Source organism: Ochotona curzoniae, unplaced genomic scaffold, assembly GCF_017591425.1.
Source record: "Ochotona curzoniae isolate NIBS_2020 unplaced genomic scaffold, NIBS_Ocur_1.0 contig_3520, whole genome shotgun sequence".
Taxonomy (NCBI): domain Eukaryota; kingdom Metazoa; phylum Chordata; class Mammalia; order Lagomorpha; family Ochotonidae; genus Ochotona; species Ochotona curzoniae.
Genome location: NW_024465894.1, coordinates 7,560,079 through 7,573,834, shown reverse-complemented (window position 1 = coordinate 7,573,834; position 13,756 = coordinate 7,560,079). Strand labels below are relative to the sequence as shown.

The 13,756-nt window shown below is 48.9% G+C and overlaps 1 protein-coding gene across 3 annotated transcripts in view; it reads left to right on the top strand.

Moving 5' to 3' along the window:
- TOX2 (TOX high mobility group box family member 2) overlaps positions 1-13,756 on the top strand; it is a 105,592-nt gene that overhangs the window by 84,817 nt on the left and 7,019 nt on the right. The gene's annotated exons all lie outside the window — the stretch shown is intronic.

The window sequence follows — 13,756 nt, the reverse complement described above, 5'->3', positions numbered from 1 at the left end:
TTAGCATATTTTTAACCAATTCCCTTAATCAATTCCTTCCCAGTTTCCTTAGAGTTTTTGTGTACCCTGTCAAATGTCTATTAAGTGTGTGTCAGGGTGTTCATGTCAGTTTTCTTCCTTGCCACATTGAGGTGGTGCGTTTTATAAATAGATTTCCCAATATTCATAGTACTACTATATCTGCAACAATATTTATGCGTAAATAGGAAGAAACTTGATGGCAAATGGGATTAAGCAGAATGCACAGGATTGGCGTTTAGCCTAATGGTTAAGATGTTGGCTCAGGACCCGCAGCCGAGTGCCTGGGTTTGATTCTTGGCTCCAGCTCCTGACTCTAGTACCCCACCAGTGCAGATCCTGAGGGGCTGCAGGTGGTGGCTCAGGGAACTGGGTTCCAGCCACCCACACAGCAGCCCTGGACTGAATTCCTAGATCCCAGCTTCAGCCTGTCCTCTGGGCATCTGGGGAGTGAACTAGTGCCTAGAAGCTTTCTCTGTCTCTCTGCTTTCCAGATTTAAAACATTATAAATATTGTTTAAACATAATTCAGACTTTCCTGCAAACTTAGAAGCCTCCTGTGTGTGTGCGTGTGTGTGTGTGTGTGTGTGTGTGTGCAGCCAAGCCCTTGGTGATAGTGTGTGCCTACACATACATATTTAAACATGTACACATACAGATACATACTCATATATATTTTTAATGAACCTGGGTTTAATTTATTGTTTTGCATAGGGTTTTCTTTTACATATTTTATAGTGAAATGGGACTGCAGCTTTCTTTTTATAAGACAGCTTTCTCATACTTCTGTATTGAGAGTACATCATCTCATAAAATGAATAGTTTATTATGCCAAGACCTATACAGTTATTACCATTGAATTATAGATGGCATTAGCTTATCGTTTTTATAGCCTGTGCACCTGTAATTTTACCCAATTCATATTCCTAAAGTTTGTGGTTACAGCTTCTCTCTTTTTTCATGTTCATTCCCTACTGGAAGTTTATTTGTTATTGGTTTATCTACTTTGCTTTATTCATAACTGAGCATTAAACTTATGTTTCAGTTCCATTTTCTTTTTCTTAATTTACTCTTTTGCCCGTAATCCCCTTCCTTTCTTTGTGTTGATGTTTAAATTTTTTCATTTTCAATTCTTCAGTGCTTTGGCTTTTTTGTTTAATAATAAAAAAAAATAGCTGTACATCTTTTTCTTAGTATGGCTTTGATTGTGTCCTATAAATTTTGAAATAAAGTGTTCTTACATCCTTTCCTTCCATCTTCCCAAAGCTTTGTGGATTTTGTAAAATTAAACATAAGCAAATAGAAATAAAAAGCATTAAATTTGCACCATTCACAGGGAGCCATGATTAACCTAACCATTTTCGAAATATCTCTTCAGTCATTCCCTTGGGTGCTACACACATATACTTTATGTAAGTGGGACTGCAGTGTGGCATTTTTTCACATACCCTGGTCTGCTCTGCTGGAGCTATGCTGTGATTTGCCAACTTTCTGCAGTGATAAGCAATAGATACGTTTCTATGTGCATCATTTTTTGTATGCCCATCTTTTTAGGGGCTGTGTAGTGCTCCGTTGTGTGGCTGTCCCACGCTGAATTTAACTCTGTCTTAGTCTGGCTTTCATATAAGTCATTCATTTCACTATAATATAACTAGTTTATAAAATAAAGCAGCCAATCCAGCACATAGCTGGAGAGACTGAAAGTCCAAGATTGGGTGACCCTCAGTTCACAGACCTCCCACTTCACAGAAGGAACAGGTGCAGTGGAAGAGACCACATTGGCGACCAGCCGTCGAGCACCTGGGAAGGGGCTCACAGCTCTTTCCAAGGCTTCTCCGTAGACTTCACCCCGTTAAAGGTTCCACGTGCCTACAGTAGGAATCAGCTTCCAACACAGCAAACCATCAGGAGACACACTCACCGCTTAGCAGCCTTCCGACAGATGGGTAGGCCCTTTATGATCCTCCTGCTGTATACCTTGTTGTGTCCCTTTGGAGTTGGAAAAGTGACTTTAAGAGCGGGATCTCAGGAAGGAGAGTGAGAGGCGCATGTCAGGGGATGAAGGGATCCCCTTCAGCAGGAGTTGAGCCTCTCCTTGACCCATGGGGCCCCAGCTTCTGGCTCACTCTCTGTATGCCTGCCACAGCCAGGGCTGGGTCAGGCTGAAGCCAGGAGCCCAGAACTCCGGCTGAGTCTTGCTCATGAGTGACAGGGATGCCAGTGCTGGGGTCAGGAACAATAGCAGGAGGCTGAGTTAGAAGCTGAGTAGAACAGCCAGTCCTAAGTGGGATGTCAGCACCACAAGCAGTGGCTTAACCCGATGTGCTACAGTGTGTACCATGAAGCCTCAATTTTTATCTCCAGCCTTGAATATCTTTGTTGATGTCTAATTTCGCCTCTGCAAAGCCAAGGTCCTGATCCCCGGCACATTCCTGTTCTCCCCCATTATCCTCTCGCTCCATCTCAATCCGTGGCAGCTCCAGGCTCTCGGTACTCCAGTCATAAAGCCAGGGCTCATGCCCAACCCCTGTCTCTGCAAGGGAGCTCTGGCTTAGTGTCTGACCCTGAACCATTTGGTTTCAGAGAGTGTGGCTTTTGCTGAGGGTGATTGATGGTGATGGCCATGGCAATGGCACATTGAGGGCTTGCTCATCCTTTGCCAGGCACTGTGCATAGACACGTGCTGCACAAGGTGCTGGCTTGGTGCTGCTTTGTTCTCAGACACCTGTAAGAGCCAGGCCTGGTTACATGTGATATGAATAAGGCAGCTGGGGGGATACAGGGCTGTACAGGTAGCTCTGGGATAGTATTTGTGCCGGGGCTGCTTGCTCGGTTGTCACTACCCTGGCTTGAGGCACTCTGCCCAGCGAGCAGATGCACCAATTGCCACCCACCCCAACACACTCACCCCTGTCACCCCGACACACAGAGTGCCAAAGAAGTCCGGGACCCCCCTGTCGTTGGGCCCTAGATTTTATCGGTTTGAAAATTCTTACACTGATAATTAGAAAGTGTTCTTTTTTTCCCCCATCCCACCTCCATCTGGACCCCTGGGAGGGCTGTGTTTCAGCCCCTACCCCACCCAGCCCGCTTCTCTCAGCAGAGGACAGCTTGGTGCAGGGAGGAGAGGCAGGCCCCAGGTGGGCCTTGCAGACCCGCTCAAGGCCCCTTTCCTTGGGACAAGCTCCCTGGTCCTTGAACTTCAGTTTGTCATCTGCAAAAATGGGGTCAGAGCAGAACCTGTCCACCAGAGGATATCAGGGTGGGTGTGAGACCATTCGTGGAGGGTTCAGGAGGAGAGAGGACCCCCTTCCTCTCAGGGGTCTGCGGAGGAGTGTGGGAATCTGACTCTTGCAGGTGGAGCCAGCCGAGGCCTGGATCACCTGTGCGAGAACTGGCAGCCTCTGGCCATTGCCCCCATAAGTCGAGCAGCAGACCCTGCCTGACAGCCTCTGCCTTCCTGACATGGACTTGGGGGTCACAGTCCCCCTTCCCTCCTTTACCGATGAATTTACAGCAGAGTGGGTGGAGGGAATTTCCCCGAACTCAAAACCCCATCTAGGCCTTGGATTTGCTGTGTGACCTCCAGGCCAGTCCTTACCCTCTCTGGGTCTTGTAGCAGAGTGAGGCTGTTTGCTGAGGCCAGGCCCTGCACCCCTCGGGCCTGAGCACCCACAGCTCTTTCGAGGAAGGATGGCGGAGGCTGTGCCTGCTGCCTCCTCCCCGCCTCTAGCATTTCAATCTAAGCTTAACCAGGGGCTGCAACAGGCAGCGCTTTCCTGGAGAGTTCATAAAAACATGTAAACACGAGCGAGGATGCAAAATGCCGTGCGGTGGGGCAGTAAAAACACGCCAGTGTTTGTTGTGCTAATTGAATATTCATGAGCTGCCTGTTTAAATTACAGTTCACAACTGTTGCTGGGCCTGATGAATAATTTATGCGAGGCTGGCCAAAGAGATTTCAGCACTTGCATTAGCAGACTGTTCAGGATCAGCGACAGAGGATTTCTAATTAGCCCGGAATAGCCTGGCATAAATTCTTGGGGAAGATGGTTTTAATTAGCGCACGTGCTCATTCAGAATGTCGAATGTGCAGTGTAATTGGTGTGAGGGGATCACCCCTGCCCTTTCTGAGGTTTCCCTCTAATGGTGGGGGCCTGTGGTGGGGTCTACCACCTGGCAGGCATCTCTGTGCCCACCCTGCACCCACCACTAGGCTTTGCAGCCCCAGCTTCCTAAATCCTGCCCCCTCACTGCCCCGGTGTGACTGGGACATCTTCCACGCTGACCAGCACCTGCCTAGGTCTCTTGGCTCCGTCTCTCCCACAGCCTCTTCATCCCCGTTAAGCAGCCAGTGGGAGTCTCTGAATACAGATCTGACTCCATCCCTGCCCCTTGATTGAGAAAGCCTGTTGGGGATAGAGTGGCCGACCAGGAGCAAACAGATTCCCTGGACACTATGTCCGGTCGAGTTGGGCCAGGCTCCAGGCACAGAGGAGCTGCCCGAGCAAGGGTAAAGAGGAAGGAAACTGCAGTACAAGGGCTGCCAGTGGGGCTAGGATGAGGAGGAGCCTGGAAAAGGTAGGGTCTGGCCATGGCCTTGAGTGCTTTGAGAGAGAGAAAGGAGACAGGTCCCACATGGGGGCTTGAGGAGGCTGAAACTCGGGGCCCAGAGCCGCTAGTCGGCCTGGCTCATTCCTCAGCATTTACTGAGTGCCTGCTGTATGCCAGGCCTGAGACCAGATGCCAAGAAGTGGTTCAGAGCAAATCAGCCCTAGGCCCTGCCTTCACAGAGGGAGTACACAGCCAGAATGAAGTGCACTCAGATTCACTTGCAGCTGGGAAAAGTGCCATGGGGAAGATGGCAGGGTGCTATGAAAGTGCATTGCCGTGGACCCCGACTTAGATGGAAAAGCCAGAAGGGACACCTGGAGGCACAGGCATTTAAGCTGAATCTTGAGAAGTAATTGAAGGAAGGAAACTGGGTCCCAGGTGGAAGCAGCCGGGCCAGCAGGTCACAGCTGCCTTTCTCCCACTCGCTTTGCCCCATGACCGTGAAGCTCCTCTGGTTAGGGACTCTGGTGGCCTCCGCATTGCTGGCTCCATTCTATTTGACTTTGGCTGTTTGGGCTCAGTGAGCCACTCCCTTCTGTAAACTCCTTCCTTCTTCTGCTCCCTCCATGTGACACCTGCCTGGTGTCCTGCTCTGCTCAAGCCACTCCTCTAATGCCTCTCTCTCTCTCTCCCTCTTTCTCTCTCTATCTCTCATTCTCCACCTTTGTGGCTGGGTACCATTGGGAAGCCAGTTTCCACTGCTCAGTCCCCTACCCTAAGCAGCAAACCATGTGACCGACCTGTGTCCACCTGAGGACACCAGGCTGTGCATGCCTCCCCACCTGACCAGACACATCATGTCTTATAAATGGCCAGCTCGTGGATGCCTTCTTGACCTGCTTCTGGGACCAGTTCCACGCCTGCATCTGTCCCTTGGTGTCTTTCATGCCCATCTTACTGCAGTTTAAGTGGATCCCCCAAAGTTCCCCAGTGTTGACAGATGGGGGGCCTAACAAAACTGATCAGGATTAATTGGGGTCGCTGCTTTAGCACTGAGAGAACAGATTGTTGGAAAAGCGAGCTCAGCCTCTTGTACTATCTCTGACCCTTTACCACAGGGTGACACGGTGGCTCCTCCCCAGACCCCGAGCTTCCCAGCCTCTTGAGCCAAAGATATTTCTGTCCATGGTCAATTACCCGATCGGTGATGCTCTGCTGCCATAGCAGAACACAGATCAAGAGACATCTCTTGCTTTCTATCTTTGCCATTCCAAGAGTGGCTATGTCACTCTTACCCTTAACAGCCATGCTGGACTTGGTGACATTCAAGTCACTGCTCTGCCGAGCACCTTTCTGGATTCCCAGCAACCTGCAGAGTTAAGTGCAGTGGCTTCACTGGGCACTTGAGACCCAGCAGCCTGCCTGCACCTGCTCCTCCTGGCTCCTCTTACAAACTGCTATAGGTCTATGAACCTGTGTGACCAGAGCACCAAGGGAAAATTTAGCAATCTTAATGGCCCAATTGAAAAACATCTAGTATATATTTTAGCAAAGACCCTCAGTGAGAACCCAGAAGGCTGTTTGATGGGAAGAGGTGTGCTCACCCCTCCCACCACTGGGTTTTGAGCTCTGGGGAGAAGCCTGACATTGGTGTGTTCCCACAGGGACATGTGGCCCAGTGGAATGCCAGGAGGACGTGGCCAGCAGATGTAGCAATAGCGCCCTTTCCTCATTGCTTGTCCAGTCCCCGCATCTGCACCCAGTGTGACCTGCAGTTGGTCCTTGGTAGCGGAGTGTGACTGCTGGTGGTGTCATACCTGGCTGAGTGGAATTCCCTGCCTTTGTAGCCCAGGAACACTGTACTTTGAATGAGCGGGCCAGTGCCTCAGTGGCATATGCTGACTTGTATTGTTTGGGGAGATCATAAGGAGGTGACAGATGCCCAGTTTGGAGGTCACTGGACTGGGAGAGGAGGGAAGGAGAAAAGTCATTTCACCCTGCTAAGAGTCAAGCGTTGTCCTAGGTGCTGAACCAAGAGCCTTGCCCAGGAAAATTTACATCCTAGCAGGGGGCACATGATAGCAAACGCTAAAGAGACTGTACTACCTGTTAGCCAACTGGTGCTCAGTGTTTTGAGGAAAAAACAGGAGCCTCTGCTTGGAGGTCTGGGACTTGTACAGCAGTGGAGAGAGAGCACGTGTCAGCATTAGGGAGCCTAGTCAGGGGAGGCCTTGTAGGAAAGCAATGGCTTGAACAGTCTTGCAGGAGATAGGAGGTTTGGCTAGGTGAAGATCCCCAGGAGCGGAGAAGGACATCTCATACGTGTCCTTGTCCTGTGATTGGCAGCTTGCTGGCCTCTGCCCACTGCTTGCCAGCAGCACCCTCTCATTTGTGACGAGTAAAAGTGTTTCTAAATATCCTATGCCCCCTGAATGGGCGAGGGGAATATGGGCGAGTGCAAGCCATGGGGTTATCACAGCTATGTGGCTCAACTGAGAACTCAAGCTTTTCCTTAGAATGAAACAGGGAGCCAGGACAGGCTGGGAGCCAAGGTGTGAGGGCCCACATCCCAGGCCAACCTCTTCTTCCTGGCCAAAACAGAAATCTAACACCTGCAGCCAGAGTCATCCCAGACCCCACACCGTGTTTGCAAACCTTTCTTCAAAGCTAAAACTAGCCCCCCTCCCCCAGCCCTGCCCCCAAAGGGGACAAATTGCTTACCATTCACATCCTCCCCTGCTGGTGACTTTATATTCATAACAGGATCATCTGTTTAACCAGAAAGGGGGCTGTTGCTTTATGGATAAATTAGTGTGACTCTTAACTCAATAATTAAAACTGTGGTGGCGCCCGGCCTGCAGGGATAATGTACTATTATTATAGTCATTTGTTTCAATTAAATGCTCACTGATTGTACAATAGCAGCTGGGCACCTGTGCGCTAGAGCCATTACTCTGAAGAAGACATCTAAATTTCAGGAGGAATTTGTCAGCATGCAAAGGATCGCCTGCCAAGCATGGAAGTTTATTAGAAATGTTTTCCAACGAGGTTCCCAGCAAGGGCCAGGCGTGGAGATTGGCTGTTATTGGCTTTGTGCTGGATTTGTTTTCCCTGAAAGGAGAGCATCTTCAAATATTTGACGCCTAAAGCCCGAGGCTGTTTAAGAGGGCAGCATGCCCCCTGGAAAGGCTGGCATGATGGTGCTTTGATAGTGGCTGCCGAGGTCACTGGCTCTGTCGTGTCCCTGGGCTAAAGAATTTCGTCCCAGGACGTCCACATCTGGTCCTGGAGCCTATGAATGTGTTTGTCACCTTCTACGGTAGCAGGGACTTTGTAGATGTGACTGAGACAAGGATCCTGAGATGGGCAGATGATCTCTTACTGAGTGAGCCCAGTGACATCAGGACAGTGACATCCTTATGAAGGTCCAACACACAGAGGGACCTTTGGAACCAAAAAAAAAAAAATAAAACAGAAAGAGAGGCACATCCATAGATAGTAAGCTAGGTCCTGAGCCAAGGATAGAGGACAGCAACCATCCTGACAACAGGGAAGGGACCCTCCCCAGGAGCTTCCAAGGGGAGCCAGCCCTACCCAATACTTGGCCTTAGCCCATGAAACTGAATTAGAGCATTGGCCCCAGGGAATCTTAACAGCTTGTATTATTTTAAGACACTAAGGGTGTGGCCATTTGTTATAATAGCAAGAGCGCCAAGAAGGGGCAGCTCTCCAGGGAGGCAGGTTTGCTGCAGCTGCTAGGCCTCCCCACCAGTGGTCAGGGCACACACTCATTACCTGTGACCGTCCCTTAGACCCAGCAGGCGTGCTTGCCTCCACCAAGGCCCAGCTTTTGGATGTACCACTGTCCTCATCTCCCACTTTCCTCACCACTCTGGCTCTGCCAGGCTGTGTTCAGCATGCCAGGTTCATCCAGCTGCTTCTTGTCTCAGTGCCTCCTTGTCTTCCAGAAGCTTCCCCTTCCAGAGTCAGCTCAGAGCTTTCCTGTGGAAAGGCTTTCTGGCTCTGCAGGCATTGGAGGGGCTCCTTCTCTGCTAGCTGCCCCCCGCCACCTCCAGGACCACCAAAGGACATAAGGCATGCTTGGGATGCTGAACTGGTTAAAATTGCAGGTGCATCCCTGCTTCCCCCATTAGACTGTTCTCTCTGGATGAGATATTGTTAGTCTGTTCTTGATCTGCTGCATCTGACCCAAGGGTCTCAGATATGGCAGCTTCTGGGGAATGTTTGATGAGTGAACAAATGCATGAGTGAATGAATGATGGGGTAGGGCCAGGGATCCTAGAGGACCAAAGACATGAAATGATCCCACGGGAAGCCAAAGCAAAGGCACAATAGAGGGCGTGAGAAAGGGGCGAGGCAGAAGCTCAGCGTCAAGGAGCAGTGATCAGCCCACAGCTCTCTGTCTGTAGTCCAGACCCCTGGGCCGTGTGTCAGGCCTACAAGCTGCTCCTTGAAACCCTGGAGCTTGTAGGGGAGCTTTGGACACTGACTTCTCCTCTCACTGACCCAAGTAGAATAAGCCAATTAATGCCTTGCACCCAAGTACGTCCACACCCTGACCCTGCACACCTGTGAAAGTGTTCACTTCCATGGACACTGTGGACCCCCCAGCCTGAGCTGCTCCCCAGTGCCAACCTTCTCCTATGTCTCTGCCTCAGAGAATGGCAATGCCCATTCCATGTCTCCCGTTCATCCAAGAATTTTGCCTGACTCCTGGGCACTCTTCATCCTCTACATTCCAGTCAGCCATCCGCCTCCTTCAGTGCCTCTTAAACCCCCAGAGAGACTCAGTTAGTGCCATGGTTAACACCACAATCCTCTTTCCTGGACAGTCACTCTTGGCCTCTTGTCTCAGCAGCAGCATCATGTGCAGTTCAACTGGCCTTTCCGCACTCTCTTGCATGAAATCCCTTGGGATGCAACTGTGAGCCATTAGGGGCCATGGAGCCAAATGTTGTGGTCCTGCAGGGACCCCAGAGGCATCCCACGGTATTCCCACAGGGCACTGGTTCCCGAGAGTGGTGACCAGTGCAGGGCTTAGCAGAGGGAGCAAGCAGGTGTTTGCTAGGGCCCCACAAGGCCCAAGGGTGGGATGGACGTGCAGGCCCGGGATCCACACAGACCTCAGTGTGAATCCCAGCTCTGCTGCCTACAGCTAAGTGGCCCTGGGCATGCAACCTCTCTCTGAGCCCAACCGCCTCACTTGTAAAATGCCAGTGCTGATCACGGCTTCCTCCCGTGACTAAGTGAGAATTAAATATGATCATAAGGTCAGTGTCTGGCAAATGGCAACAGTCAGATAAAAGGTAAGTGCGCTTGCCATTAGCAGTGTTCAGCTGACACAGGAGTTGGCAATCTGTACTGTAGCCAAAGGTTTGCCACCTGTATGTTCTAAAAATCTATTTAATTAAAAGTCAGTTACATGAAGAGATAAGAGAAAGAGAGAGAATCTTCTGTCCACTTGTTCACTTCCCAAATGCCACGATGGCCAGATCTGGACCTGTTCAAAGCCAGGAGCCAGAAGTCTCTTCCAGGTCTGCCACATGGGCGCAAGAGCCCAAAGAGTTGGACTATCCTCCATTGCTTTCTCACGCACATCAGCAGGGAGCTGGATTGGAAGTAGAGCTGCTGGGACTAGAATCTGTGCCATTCTGGAATGCTGGCACTGCGGGTGGTAACTTTCTTTGATATGCCACAGTGCTGGCTCCTTCTGCCTGTTTTGTAAGTAAAATTTTATTGGAGGGCCCAACGCGATGGCTCAATGGCTTAATCCTCACCTTGCAAGCACCAGGATCCCACAAGGGTGCCAATTCATGCCCTGGCTACTCTACTTACCATCCAGCTCCCTGCTTATGGCCTGGGAAAGCAGTAGAAGGTGGCCCCAGCTACTCCCCACTGCAGGGTGCAGAAGAAGTTCCTGGCTTCTGGCTAAAGCATCAGGAAGCCAGTGAATTTTTTAAATTTACTGTTATGTATTTTAAAAGCAGAGAAATGGAAACTTAGCTTGCATCCATTTGTTCACTCCCCCAAATGCCTGCAACAGCCAGAGCTAGGCTGGGCCAAAGGCAGGAAAGGAACTCAGGACCCAAGCACTTGAGCTGCCTTCCAGGGTGCCCGTTAGTTGGAGCTGGAAGTGGAGCCAGGAGTCAAACCCAGCCACTCTGACATAGGGAACAGGTATCCCAAGCACGTGAACCCGCTGTGCTTCAACGCCCGCCCCAGGGAAGAGTGTCAGGGAGGGGAGTTCCCTTCTCCTCGTTTTTGTGCCATAGAGGGAGTGACAGTAGTGTGGGAAAGAGATTTAGGGTTATGGTTGGAGACATGACCAGCAGTGGGTGTCCAGGGCCAGGGTGTCCAGGGCATGAGGGACACACAGGGAGGGAGAGGTTGTGCCCAGGACTGTGGCTGGGCAACTGTGGGGATGACAACGCCAGGCACCCTCTCTCCTGTTCTGACCAGACTGTTGGGAAAGCAAACTTTGGGGGAACTCAGAGCTCCCCTTTCAATGGGGAATATTGTTTCTATACTCTTCCATGTCCCAAAGCATGTCATGATGCTTTGTGTTTGAACAGGTGTATAAGGGCGTTAGACTATATGTGTTCTTCTGAAACTCTGGACGCACTGTTGTTACCAAGTTCATGGCGTTGATAGATGTGAGGCTAGGCCATCCGTCATAACTATGAGGGAATTCAGTGATGGGACCATACCATGGGTTTTCACCCTTTCCAAACTGGTGAACATTTAGGTGATTTCCAGTTCTTCTGGGAAGGGGGGGGGGGGAGGGAAGTGTTATAATGATCATCTTTGTGGCCACGTAAGTTTTTCCCAAGGAAACATCAAGTTCCTCATTCAGTAAGTTGAAAATATGTCACACATGTATTTAGCCGTTGCTAATGAAGAAGTGAGAAGTTATAACAAGTTCAAAGGACAATCTGCAGAACAGGCACACATACAGCAATCAGGAATGGTAGGGCAAGCTCACCAAGAACTGTCTCAGAGCCATAGGATTGCATGCCCGTGGCCTCTGTGAGGCCAGGTGAGTTCTGTGACATCTCCATCAGCCTTAGGTACCGTTTCCAAGACACACTCTTAAAATGACGCAGGACAAAAGTAAAACGGCAGAAGAAATGAAGTGATAACGACAGAAACATCCATCAAGGCAAAACCTGCTGATATTTTTATGGACAAGGAGCAACCTCGGTGGGGAGAGAGCATTCTGGGGGCACTTGAGTGGCAAAGACTTTCATGTCAGTAAATACGAAGAAAACCCGTTTAAACCCTGTAGAGACACTGACGGGAACACGCTAGGAGTGGCGGCTTCACTCGCTTTCCTCGAGATGTCACTGCTAACACCGTCGAAAAGAACGTATTGAATAGACGCATAGAGAAACCTGTGTGTTCCAGAGTCAGCGTTATTTCAGAGGTGCCTAGGAATCTTACATAACTTGATTGCCACTCCCCTCGCTCCCTGCCTCAAGCCATAAATGGAAAACTCAGCATGGATTATGAAGATAAAATTCCAGCGGTCAGCTTATCCAACCATGAGAACAGAAGGGTCCATGAACTGAAAACACTCTTCCAAAGAACATTAGGGTGATAGAAAAAGGAAATCAGACTTTCTGTGGTGAACTAGTCGAAAATCCTTTTCAGGGGAAAAAAAATCCTAGGGTTTCTCAGCCTGGGCAGATTGACACGGGGGATGGTGGATGAGGAGGGGGCTGCTGCACTCACCCCGGGGCGTTGGAACTGTGGCCCCAGCTACCCCCCACTGGGTGCCCGTAACACCCCTCATAGGAGAAGCAAAATGCATCAGGACATCACCAGCTGACCCCTGCCTGGCCAGTTGACTTGAGCTCCTGCCCTAGAGGCCCCTGTGAGTCATAGAGGAAATATTCAAATAAGTTGGTTAACTTGGGAAAGCTAGATAAGAAAAAGTATGACGCCTGAGTATGACATTCATAGATAGGAAACCATAATTCAGTTACTTATAATTTTAAAAAACTGTCAGATTAATTCATAAAAATATAAGAAACGGTTCATTTGGTAAACAGTTAAAAACTAAACTGTTGAGAAGATCAATTTTAAAAGCAGCCCATATACACAATATGACAATTTTGAATGACAATTTAACTACAAAAGCCATATGGTGGATTAAAAATGCGATAATATCCCAGTTATAAGCAGCTACATGTTAAAATCTGGATGAAATGGACCATTTGCATATATGTGTATATATATATGGAATGTATGCTTATATATTTAAATCAATACCATATGATTTGTATTTAAATTACCAAAACATTCAAGAGAGGAAACAGAAAAATAAACCTGCTGGACGTAGAAAATATTACAAAGGCAGAAGGCGCTGGGCCTCAGGTGGTTGTGTATCTGTTCTCTTTCGTTTGTCTAAGCAGAATGTAATTTCTGTGTTATTGATATTGTTCCTCAGCAAGAAGGAAGCACCTCCATTTTTTTGTTAAAACAGACCATGATATAAACATTAGCACTGGAGAAGCAAAACCCCAACGGTTAAAACATAGAGACAAGTTAAAAAAAAATTGTCCGAAAGAAACACCTGCCAGGTGATTTCAAACAAATACTAACACAGGCAGGGGTAGCAGCATTTGTATCAGACTGCTGAATTGAAGGCAAAAATAACAGCAACAAAACCAACACACTTCATCATCGGAAAAGGTTCAGTCCATTAGGAAGATACAGTTTTCAGTTTTTTTCTGTGTGTGATAAAAACATTGCAAATTCCCCAAAACCAAACCTTTAAATATGAGAGGGAGATTTTTGATAAAAGCAGAGCACGTGGTGGGAGACCAGACAAGCTGGTCTTTACAGGAGCCCAGACATAAGGGCGGGCCAACCCTGTCACTTCTTGCCGGTAAGCAAGCACTTGTGGAATTGATGGAAAACGGAATCCTGATTGGGTCCCAAAGAAAGCTTTCAACTCTCAAAAGTTTAAAGTACATTCCACATTTTTTAGTCACTGTTGTCGGTAGACATGAGCAGCAAAAAGGAAAGAACTGCTTTCTCCCTTTCAAACAAAAGAAACTAAATAAAGATGAAATTTGAGAAATTGAAGACCCATTAACTTGCCTAATGAAGAAGCAGGGAGAGGAAAACACGGATCTTGACAGCAACTGTGGGAAAGTGG